The sequence below is a fragment of the Saccostrea cucullata genome, unplaced genomic scaffold (genome assembly GCF_032062105.1).
Source record: "Saccostrea cucullata isolate Sc308-1 unplaced genomic scaffold, CSIRO_AGI_Scuc_v1 ctg2033, whole genome shotgun sequence".
Taxonomy (NCBI): domain Eukaryota; kingdom Metazoa; phylum Mollusca; class Bivalvia; order Ostreida; family Ostreidae; genus Saccostrea; species Saccostrea cuccullata.
Window position 1 is genome coordinate 64,255 of NW_026937135.1, and position 13,214 is coordinate 77,468.

A 13,214-nucleotide genomic window follows, 5' to 3' on the forward strand; every position below is an offset into this window, starting at 1 on the left:
GTTATGTTTGAATTATCGAATTATTCGAATAACATAAGTTTAAATAACCTTCATTCCTTTAAAAATTATAGGCTCGATTAAGAAACTTAATTTACATGCGTAAATACTAAGTCAATTGTACATCTATAATCCAGATGTTCCAATGACACAAATGTTTGTCAGACTGGCTGATGATCATGCCCTAGTAACGTAAAATAATATATGTAACTTTAACATTTAAAAAAAAATACGGACTTAGAAATAAGAAAGAGAATATATCTCAAAGTAATGTTTCTTTCAGGAAAGGTCACGTGACACGTTTTTCACTATACTACCGGGGACACGTGTGTTACCCCCAAGTACGAACCTTCGCTCATTATGAAAAATTCACACTAACATACATCTTTTAATCCTAACTAACCGGGGACATTGTTTCAACATATTAAAAAATGGATTTTTTCGGCTCTTTGGGGTAATTAGACATCCCTGATTTCGAATTTGGCGCTATTTTTAATCGAAGACAACCGGGGACATCCCCGGTTGGAAGGTCGTCCCCGGTTGAAAGGTGTGTAAACAAACAAATGTCCCCGTTTGATACCCTTCACGCACACACAGTGTGTGTGTGTGTGTGTGTGTGTGTGTGTGTGTGTGTGTGTGTGTGTGTGTGTGTGTGTGTGTGTGTGTGTGTGTGTGTGAGAGGGTGTGTGTGTGTGTGTGTGAGGGTGCGTGTGAGTGTGTGTGAGGGTGTGTGAGGGTGTGTGTGCCTTTGTCTTTTTGTCGGAAAATTTATATCAAATACCTCCTTTCACAGTTTGAAAGAATGTTCCGTCACTGCATTGATATTCCTTTCCATTAATTTCTGTTTTATCCCCATTCAATATAAGTTTCGATGACTTCATGTTTGCAGATGTTCTCTTATACTGGCAATGGTTGTTATCAAAAAGCTTCTGAATGAGAAAGAAAAAAAGAAATTTGATTTCTTATCTGTGTACGTTTTACGAAATCGTGATACAATCATTAAAACAAATTATGTTAAAATAAAAAAAATCCATGTGTTTAATATTTTACAATTGATTGTTGGTTAATATTATTATTATACAAGGGAGTTCATTGTCAGTTTTCCTCTTTTGAGAATTTTGCAATTTTCAATCAAAATCGTTATGATTACAAAAAAACATTATTACAAAGGTATACTTAATGAACTTAATGATTTGTTATCATTATTTACTTTTTCATGACAGAAAATAACGACCGTGTATTTGATATATATATGCTTTATTGGGATATCTTAAAAAATTAACGAAATGTAAATTCTTATCGACAATAATTTGATATTGAAACCACAACAATACATGTATATTTCAGGACTACATCTATGTAGTATTAATTCTTAATTCATTTTATTTATAAATATATAAACGGATTTTTATGGTTATTTAGAAGTTGAAATTTTATTGAAGCTAAATAAAAGTAATTCTCTCATGTAAACTATCAAAAATCGGAATCACTGAAATCATTACTTTTTTGCATCGAATCCTAATCTTCTTTTGTCTATCTTTTTTTACTCCCTAATTCATTACATGTACTAAGGTCGATATTAGATGTTGCTCTATTTTTTTTGTATATGTTGTAGATAAAATAAAAAAAAAGTTTCAATTTTTTCTCAAGTTCTAACAGTTTTTTCATGTCTCGGTCTGTCATACGTAAAATCTAAAATGAAAATTGCAACTGAAGCAACATCAACCTTAGGATTGACATAAACAGAGTTACAGAAAAGAATGATACAGTACTCTACATATTTCTAAAGTTAATTCAATCAGCTGGATAATCACAATCTGTTTGTCATATCGAGGTTAAACTATCATGTATATATCCTACCTTTGCTTTTGCCATCATTACGACTCCATTCATCGTAATCAAGTAAATGAAAACTATTGCTATATGTTTGGACAGCATTTTGTCTTAAATTATCTGAAAAAAAAATATTTAAGAACGTGTTATTGCAAATATCAAATACACAATGAGAAATCAATACAACGTGCATTGAAACTATGTAATGATTTTATCAGAATATGAAACATACGGCGTATGTGTCTGTTTCAACTTAGCATTAAGTGATAACAAAATCTAGAGAATGGACCGAATATTTATAAAATTATTACATTTTCAAAGATATGGGTGATTCTAATAGAAGTGAGAAACATTTTCAACACGTTCCACTTATTACAACAGCGGGTATGACCAGTCAGCAGGAGATGCTCACTCCTCTATGGCACCTGATCCAACCTATGATGTTTCAGAGGTCCGTGTTTGCTATGCTCCTGTTTTTTATTGTTTTTTTACTTTGATATTGAATTTGTTCGTTATTCATGATACACTTATGAATCTATATCCTTCTTTATAACATAGTTAAGGTTATGCACTATTAATCACTTTTGCTTAATAAATGGTTAAATACTGCTCATAATAGGAATTTCATAAATGACACTTAACAAAATTAAATGATTTAAACGGTCAAATTACTGTTTCCTTATTATGAACAATATTTAGTATAAAAGATCAGCGTAAAAAGTTATATTTCATAATTTGATGCATGTTGAAATCTTCTAGACTTTCATTTAAAAACTATCAGTTTTATTCAATTATGTCAATATTATTTTTTAAAATTTGAAAAAAAATGAAATTACTAAAGATAATTCATTTCAATATTGCCAGAGATATCGTCATATAAAAAAAAACTATTTTTAACGAAAGTATTTTATTCAAAATAAAAAAAAAGTTTAAAAACACTATTAAGGACGTTTGAAGATTACAAACAGTAATCAACCAGTCTCAAATAATTTTTACATATTTTTTGATCCTTAATATTATTCTATGGATATCATAAATCACCATATACATGAAAGTCATTATAGCACTATTATTCACATAAATTACACCTTTTACACGTACACTAAGTTAAAAAAGTGAGTGCAGGATCAATTATATAATTAAATATTAATTTCATTATAAAAAACTACAACTATGTACTCTGCACCTATTTCTAGAACACTATCAGTTCCAGTGATAATAAAATCGATACATGCCCCGAAAGTACAGTTTTCTATATGAGAAACCCTTAACTACCTTCATTATTAAACATTAAGATATAATTATGCTTATTTTATCGCAAGGAACCGATGTTCGATAGTCTTTAACACTTATCTTTACGTCACCTGTATGAAGTGCCCAGCAGGACTATAGTTGTAGGGCGAAGAAGAACATGGAAGCTTTGGAAGATTTTGTATACATTAAGTAGGATTAAATATACTTATTCGATCAAAGCAAGTTTTTCCAAAAAAACGTTGGATTGTTAAAACGATTATACATTTTCTTTAAGTTTGCTGAATCTCATATTGTTATAAATAGGATATTTTCTATATGTAATCAAGGCAAGAGCCTTGTTTATATAAGGCAGAATTTTAAATTGTGTTCCTACTTTGTTAATCAACAAATGATGTCCAATTTTTTGGTTATCATTAGAATCGGCTTAGTTAGTAATTTTAAACATTAATATTGGTTTAAGGGGAAGAATGACCTTTAGCTACAAAAAACCTGTCGTACAATACTAGTAATAAATCACATACCTTCAAGAAGATATATAAATAGGTATTTAGACTTATTTTTTAGATATTGAGAGACAAATACTATGCCGAACAGTGTCTTAGTGGAGGTATGATTTTTCATGATTCTGGGCCCATTACTAGGTCCATAATGGATTTTTTTAGAATAGATAAAAAGTATGTCAGCAAATATTTGTCTTTTAAAATATTTCAGAGTACTGTATAAAGGGAAATTTTCGCCCCCTTTTTATTTTCGGCCCTTCTACTTGATTGGTCAGATTTAAAACGGGGCGAATTCAAATTAAACCTCATAATTTCTCAAACAGAACCATGACTGGGCTAATCTTAAACACGGGACGAAAATAGCCCTGTATACATTAGTGTTAAAATATCAAAAAAGCTAGATTCTTCACTGACACCAGATCAGGGGACGGAAAATTAAATACTTTTTCAGATAATTAAAACAACAAAACATACTTTGCAAAAAATAATATTATTAAATATCTGAAAATTTATGTTGCAATGCAAGTTTGTCAAATATCGTTTGGTGAAGCTGAGATCAATATTGCACAGGGTAAAGTTAAACAAAACATGAGCATGGGAAAAAGTGTCATGTTTTACATTTCTCAAGTACGGGAAAACCCAACTATGACATATCACATTTGCGAAATGAGCGAAATAAGACAAAGCTACAAAACATTTCCGACAACAACCATGAAAATATTTTTTTGTGTTCCCTAAATTACAAATTGCCCCATCATGTACTGATCATGAACCGCTTTATGATACTATAGAGAGGTTCAGTTACATTTTTCGTGAGGAATTTGTAAGGTGACGTTATAAGTTGTTGCGTTCTTCAACTTTATGACGTCAAATCCTACGTCTAGCTACAATTTTAGAAGGTGTAATACACTGTCTACAGGTATAATATAAACGAGTAATGGAATTCCGTGTATTAAGAATACACAATTCGCTTTTCTCATATGACCTCTGAAATGCTAATTGTGACGTCATTAACTTGTGCATTTTCTGTTTCTTTTAAAAAAATTGTAGAAGACAACAATTTTCCGTGGAATTTTCTGCCACCGTCGCCCAAAAAGACTTTAAGATATGTGATTTTTCACAGTACATGCAGTTTCCATAATATACCCAAAATGAACTGAACGACGGTGACAGACACTATTTGCTAAAGGTAAACAAGCACAGAAATGAGTCATTCTGAGGCTTTTCTGCATTAAACGTAGAGATGTACAAAATTATTGACGTCATATTTCCAGAAGGGTCCTACTTCATGCTATATTTTTTTAATGATTCATCATATTCATCTTCTCAACACTTGTTAAAGCCAATTTCATATTTTTTTTTAGAATATTAAATCTTTAGGGCACAATAAAGCCTAAACCGTACCTTTTTTACCTCATATTCTGTAAAAATTCTTCAAAAAGGGACAAATTTAAAAGCTGTTTTTCGATATTTGATATAGAGCGCATCTCTGATCTAAAACATGTAACTGCTAGAATGATAGAACTGTTTCTGGGGATTAAAACACATGTTTTATTATCTAGATCAGAGAGTGCTTTGATATTCTTTTTCTTCACTGAAAGTATTCAATTACATGTATACCTGTTTACCTTAAAAATCAAGAACATTGGAATTCCTCATCTAGCCAGTTCTCAAAGACCTGGACTTTTAAGGGGAAAATTTTTAATTGAAAATGAAAGCACTAAGTCTCTATTTTATTTTAATGCTTTAAATGGAAATCAAGTGTAACAGTTAATCAATCAATTGGTTTAACTACAGGGCCATTCTATGCATGAAGTAAACCGAGCTCTTTAATGAGTGATGATTCAACGATTCCATCAGTGTTTTGTATCTTTATCAATGAACAGTTAAACTGATTACAAGCAGTTTGTTTTAATTTTGTACGCAGGATTCATTGAAAGAAGATCCCAACAATAAACACGATAAAAATTCGTTGTGGTGATTATTCTCCTAATATAATTTATATTTAAACCCCTTCTAACACGTCCATTCTTTTATTTTTTTAACTGTATTTTTTTTCTATAAAATAACACCCAAGGTCACCTGACATAACAAAAAATAACCTCTCATCTAATAAAGTCATCATTTCGTAAGTTATATGGTCGATACAATGACCTTGTCAGAAAATACAATATTATTATTTAGTCAAATGCTGACTGACGTTTTTTAAACCAATTATAAGTCCATTATTTATACACTGAATTAACGACGGATTTCCTGATCATTACAAGGAGCACACGGCGAGTGTTGACCTGGTCGGAGGGGATGCTCACTCCTCCATGGCACCTGATCCCGCCTCTGATGTTTCGGGGGTCCGTGTTTGCTCTGCTCTTATTTGTATTGTTTTATGGACTTTGAGATTGAATACTGTTCGTTACCTGTATATCCTTCTACATACAATTTTTTTTTCATTTTTTTCTAATAATAGATGTTTTACAAGAAGTAATCAAGAGAGAATTCAGTTGAGCTGATATGCAAATAAACATTCTTTTTACATTGTACATGAATAAAGATGCATATGACTTAGCAATGAAAAATAAAAGAATGCTAAATATGCCTGAGTCTTAAAATTAAAACGAGTTGCTATATGTATAAGCAGCTGCAAAAATAAAGAAAATCAGTGTAAAACTATTATATAGACTGCATTTATATATTAATTTCATCTACGAGGGTTGTCCGTAAAGTTCGTGGACAACATTGATAATTACTGACAAACACAAACACTGATAAAATATATGAAACAATTATTTTCATTAAATTCATGTTTCATTGTGTAACATGTAAGTTTTTAACAAAAAAAAAAAAAAAACAAAGCACAAATAGTTATAATCTTATCAAATTTAAAAGACACCTGGAAAATTATTTGTGATATGCTATAATGTTCTTCAAATTTATACTCAAATGTACCAATATGGTAAAATAGTAAAAACTGTTCCCCGACCTCACTTTGTTTTCTTTCCTCACCCCTCCCCTTTGTTTACATTTTTGTATATAAAGCTTTCACAATGAAGATTCATAATATACATGAATGTCATATATCTTATGCAGCTTTATGAAATGAATTTGCATTTACCAAAGAGAATTTGTATAAGGTATATAATATAAATTATATGGAAGAAAAATTATATAGTATATGTATGTGTTGAATGTAAACAAATCTATTGTACACAGTCTGTAAATGTGAAAGCAAAAAATAAATTCTATGAATTAAAAAAAAAAAAAAAAAAAAATTAAAAGACACACACTCATACCCGGAGCACTAAACTGAAAATTCGTGACGGTATCCGACGTCAAAAGCATAAAACAAGTACCTGCAAATTTTCTTAATTTAGTCACCGTTTAACTCAATAAATTTCTTATATCGCTTTAACCATTCATAGATATTGCATATAATGTTCAGATTTCAAATGTAAAATGATATTTAACAATGCCGGTCTCATACCTGCAATCCGTCAACCTCTGTCCGTGTAGAAACGATTTTATTTACAAAAATACGGTAAAGTTACGTTACGAAGTTCATTTTTTTACAACACTGCAATCCGGAATGACGGTTTTCCTTCTCGCATGTCATCCTGTAAACTGTTCCTTCCGTCCGAAAATATAATATGCCACTAAAATACTAATGTACGGCTTCTTTTTCTATGTTTTCCCGATTGTTTACAGAATGTATTGGTCTCTTTATGTGTTTATCCGATGTCTACGCAGAATTTTCTCACTGCTGACTGCTGCACCTATTCCGAAATCGTCCCTTTTTTAAGAATTCCGATCCGTCTTTATATGTTCTAATTTTGATTGCTCAGCCATTTTACAGCTTTGAATGTTCAAATTTACAGAATTGAATTGATAACTTCTGTCAACCTCATAATGTAAAAGTTATCCAGATTTTGCAGACTTTTACAAAATACAAATGAAATTTATAGTGATAAATATTTTTTTAGATAAAATTTTCTCCGGGACCTTATACCAAGTCTAATTTTGAAGTCATAATTGTAATTTAACATTTGAAATTAAATAAGATTTTACATTTCTTAGTTCACATAAAGTTAAGAATTAGAAATATGCTAATAATAAATATCAATTACGCAACTTCTATGAAATTTTTAGCTTGTCCAAGAACATTAAGGACAACCCGCTTAACAAGCAATTGTATAAAATCATTAACACAGATATTGCAGAAATAAGCACGTCATGTGTATCGAGATAAGCCTTCGACATGATAAGCTAGAAACACCGTTATATCTGCAGATATATTCTATGATGTCTCCCAGAGTCATATGCTTACGAGGAGCATTCAAACTTTTGCAAACTATATCTCCATATTAAAAAACAATTAACAGAAGAAAGAAATTATGCCTACATATAAGCATACACATATTCTATAAAACACAAGCATTGCGCCATTATTTTTGCGTCACAATATGTGTAATGACGTCAATATCAAGGTGACTTGTTGAAAGAAAGTATGCATACCAAATACGAAGTTCCTATCTTTCTTGGTTCAAAAGTTATAGAGAAGTATAAAGTTTGCAGGGAAAAAGAGCTATTTTAGCATTTAGGTCACAGTCAAAGTCACAAGGTCAATGACGTTTGTGTCATTTGAAAGAGCTTAATTAGTGGAGTATGCATACCAAATATAAAGTCTCTATCTGTTATGGCGAAGGTTAAAGTTTGCAGACAAACAGACAGAAAGACAGACAGACAAACATACAGGACAAAAAAATTATATACAATACACTTTACGCCCCGGATCTATCGATCCGGGCGCATGAAATAAAAATATTGTTTACCTTAGAATTTAAACGTATCAGATAGGAAACAATTAGGTCATACTTCATCCACATTGAACAAAGGGCACTACAAAAACAGATGACAGGTTTGTGGATAGAATTTCATTATCCACCCATACTTTTATCAAAATATGGCCATTTTCTGACGAAATAGTTTTATTTGTCCTTCCATTGTAAGATTTGGAGAGAAATCTGTTAGCCTTTGTGATTAAAACGCTCTGGAGCATGTCACGTATCTGATTTGATAAAGCATGGGCAGAATGGTGGAAGATATGCAAAGGAATTGAAAAGGCATATGATACTGACGCCTAATTTTATTACTTTTGTCGAAGCAATATAATGCAATTAGCAAAGCTTTTAATCACCCTTTGTACTGACAACAAAAATGAAATCTTTCTTTCCCTCAAGCTTTAAGGGGGCCGACTATAGTTTCCATTGCGCAATATTTCGCGCATCATAGTTAAATGAAGCGTATTTACTGTTTTAATGCAACTTTTTTCGCTTTATTATTAAAATTAAATAAAATTAAGAAATTAAAGGTAAAAAAATGTAATTACAATTTGATATAACTGATTTTTTAACCGATTTTGCATATGATAGGTAGGTTGACGTCGTTGCAGTGTGTTTTTGACGTTATGATAATCTGTAGCTCTTAAAGAAAGGGGTAATAAAAATATTATTCAAGAAAAAGTAATAAAAATAGGCTCTTGAAATTAAAAACATAGAAACTTGAGAATATCTCCAATATATTTATTATGTTTTAATGTGAATCCATTGTGTACGTCATATTTTGTAATACTCTATAAAAATAGTAAAATTTGCTAATTTTTTGCATTTTGAGATGCCCCCTCTGGTAACAAGACGGTAGAATTTTGTGTTTCTTACATATATTGTATAATATAGTATTGCTCATCAAATATTATAGTTTGAACAAAATGCCTATTGTAGTATTTGTATAATTTGCTCTCAAGTGCTAAAAATTAACATTTTCCTATATAATCCTATAGTATATGTACATGTATTTTGAGACGGTCCCTCAAAAATACCTGGACGGTAGATTTCCCCCAAACTTTGCATGAACACTGAAGTTAATGTAAGTTATATATGGTATAAAAATGAAGAGTTTCGCTATTGTAGTTTTCCCACAATAAAACTATAGTCGGCCCCCTTAAATTTGATTACATGTAGCCGTATTGGTCATTTTACCTAAAAGACATATTTGTTAATTTGAGCTTTATTGTTTACGCACTAGAAAATATACATTTCTTTTACAGAAGTCAACAAAACCCTAAGTTTGTTAAAGTCGTTCAAGGTACCTAGTATTGTAATAAGATAGGTAAGAGAGGATAACTTGCATTTTAAAAAAAGTATCTGGACTAACTTTCTGATGCAAAATAATTCAAAGGTATTATGTCATTCTACGAAATTTATTGTCACAGTAATACATGTACTTGTCGCTTATCTGCGGTGATTTTCTTTGATCTTTCTGTGGTGATATATCCCATATCACATATGCGATAATACTTTCCACGCCCCTTCATATATCACTGCAGGAGGCAGAAATCAGGTCATGAGAAAAAAACTGATTTTATTTCACAAGTTCATAACTACAGAAAAATGAACATGTTTAGCTATTTCTTAGCCTTAAACTAAATAAAAATAATGTATTTAACTCAGTTGAAAGTTCCCAGTCGTTCAAAAGATTAATCCATTTTTAAAGTTACGGTAAAATATCCAAACTTTATATCGTTAAACTCCTTGATCCTTGATATAATCAATTATACTCGGCTTCTATGATGTAACCTATACTTAGTTATAGTATTTTAACATAAACTAAATCTACCAACATATTTATGTACATAACTACTTGCTGTACTTAAAATCTTGTAGAGTATTTATTAAATAAACTTTCATTTAAACTTCATGACTAAAATGTGCTTGAGTTATAGTATCGATAATTTAGATTATCATTTATTATAATCCTTACAACAAAAATACAATTTTAACCTACATCTAGAAAAATGATTGTTCCACTATAAGGTATGAAATCGAAAGTTGGGTTTTCTGAATGAAAATCCCTTGAACTGTCTTTAGAAATAAACATTAAGATTTATTTATTTTTATAACAAAGGGAAAAAAGAACTGGTAACTCATCTTACGTATCAATTTGCATTTCTTTACATTTAAAATTCTTTATTTAGCCAAACAAAAGGGAAGTCTATTCCAATTTTAGATTTTTAGTGCTTTCCAAAATAAAATACTGCTTTTCATTTTTCATTTTTTTTTTTATTTTGGTAGTATAATTGTGTAATTCTATGTGAGGCAATTTATGCACGAAATGAAAAAAAAAGAATTTTCATCCTTAAACAAGTGAAGAATTTTAATGAACAACTTTATTATGAATGATCAAGCATATATTTTGTTCATTTTTTTTAAATTATTGATGCTGGACGATTATGTATGTGTTATAATTATGTCACACAGGTATTTGAGATCAGATATCTCTTTTTAAACTCAACCATTTGGAAAAATGCCATTTAAGAAAAAGGTAGACATAAAAAAAACTCAAAAACTCAAAAATCTATACAAATATATTAAGTGGACTATGCTCTTTCCATAGGTAAATGCAACACCATCTTTACATAGTGACAATTTTTTATATTACATCGTACATTCAGTTCGAGAAACAAATGGTTTAACTACATAAGATATACCGTTGCTTACATGTACAATGCAATACTCAAAGCAAGTAGTGTGGTAAAGACTGTTCAAACAATGTTTCCAATTGTTTCCAATTAAATGTGGATATACTAAATGGGAACAGTTTTTTGGAAATTAATTCTCTCTCGAAAGTGCTGCTGCTTTAAATATAATTTGCTTTAGTAAAAAAAAATAATGTTAATAGACTCATGTCCCAGTACACAGAATTTCATGCAAAAAATCTAGCAAGATAGTTCATAAATGCACAAAAATATCTAAACGTAGTATAAGACTGAGATGAGGTCCGTCAATAAAAAAAATCACAACCCTCAAATGAATAATTAAGTTGAAATCATTACAAAGAAATACTTTTCATTTTACATGTGTGAAAATGTGAGTTTTGAAAGTCTTCACACCAAACTGTCCCTCTACACGATCAATTGTCGGATTCTGATTCCGATGTACATGTATTACCTTATCTCCTATTTGACACCGTTCACGGTAGCTCAGTCGGTACAGCGCTCTCTTCGTGATCGGGAGGCCGTGAGTTCGAATCTCGGCTGCGACTGACCTAACTCGATAAAAAAAATGGATAGCAACTGTTCCTTCGCCATGCGCTCGGCACTTTGAAGTGGAAGTTGCGGGTCCTTCGGATGAGACTTTAAAAACCGAGGCCCCGTATCAGCGTCAGGCATTGGCACGATAAAGATCCCTCACTGCTTAATGCCCTGAGTGCCGAGTAAATTTCAAAATTTGAAGCCATTCACCGGCATACGGTGACGTCTCCATATGAGTGAAAAATTCTCGAGAGGGACGTTAAACAACAAACAATTAATCAAACTTATTTGTCTTAAAAAATGCATTTGTTTCATTTTGAGATTTTATACATTTACGTTAAAATTCTGGAGTATCTATTTTTTTGGTTTAATACACAAATATTTGCAACTCAAAACTGGTGATCAAAAGTGCCGTCTTGTGACGAGAAAGGGAAGAAGGGGTGACTTGCATTATCAACAAAATGTGTTTGTGAAACACTTTTGCCCCCATATGGCAGCTAATGGCAAAGTTTTCCGAAATGTCAAATTCAAAGATCACAGTTGGAAACAGGAAGAAGGTATTTTCACTAGAAAACACCTGTAAGACAGGAAAACCTAGTAGTACTAACTACTTTTTTTATTTCTTTTAAATCTATTAATAATATTTTAAAATAAAGTTGGAAATTTGTCGTTTCCATGTATACTATTACCAAGTGGGACAGGCTGACAAACAGAGAGCTGGACGGACGGACAGACAGACGGACTCGAGAGGAAACATATTGCACTCCGGTTTCATCAGAAGGGGACTTAAGATTGTGATATTTTGATAAAATTACTTGTCACTTTTTATCGGGTGGAAGCTGTATCTTATTAGCAAAATTTAAGGGACTTCGACCCTCAGCCAGGAAGGACAACTCTTTAATTTATGATTTGATTTAAAAAGTTTTTACATGAAACTGGAAAATAAAATATTTTCATGCAACAATTTTCATTATATGCCTCTCAATGTGCTTCAAGGTTCTTTGCAAAGCTCCATAAATCACTTCTAATTTCATATCATGTTACTAAACATTGGTATCTAAAAATGCTTTTTTCGGGTTAAAAATTTCTACTTTTAATTTGACCTTTCTGAGAAGTTCTAAGAACTTTGAAGAACATTGAGAGGCATATAATTAAAATTGTTGCATGAAAAGATTTAATTTTCAATCTTCATTTAAAGACTTTTGAACTAAATTTTAAATTAAAGAGTTTTCCTTCCTGGCTGAGGGTCGGAGTCCCTTTATGCACTTTAAAAAAAAAAATTAAAAGACTGGTAGTTGGTTAATTATTACAAAAAAAAAAATTAATATAGCAGTTACCAAGGAATTATTTTTATTTACTTATAAACTATGCAAAATATGACATAAATCAGAAAACATGGACTTGTCTCCTACTGAATATTTATTACGTGAACCTTTACTTAATAAAAGTAAGCAATTTGATTTACGTACCTCTTGAACGAAACCCTTAAACCAGACATGGATATCTGTGCTTTAAGTACAGACTTTTACAGGGTACCCCCTGAGCTG

At 31.0% G+C, this 13,214-nt stretch overlaps 1 long non-coding RNA gene across 1 annotated transcript; it reads right to left on the reverse strand.

Annotated features, from left to right (window-relative positions):
- Positions 1-781: 781 nt before the first annotated feature.
- LOC134247425 (uncharacterized) lies at positions 782-13,214 on the reverse strand. The gene is made up of 3 exons (XR_009987835.1): positions 13,137-13,214; positions 1,858-1,950; positions 782-926 (listed from the first exon to the last, which is right to left on the reverse strand). It is a non-coding gene; the product is annotated as an uncharacterized LOC134247425 (long non-coding RNA).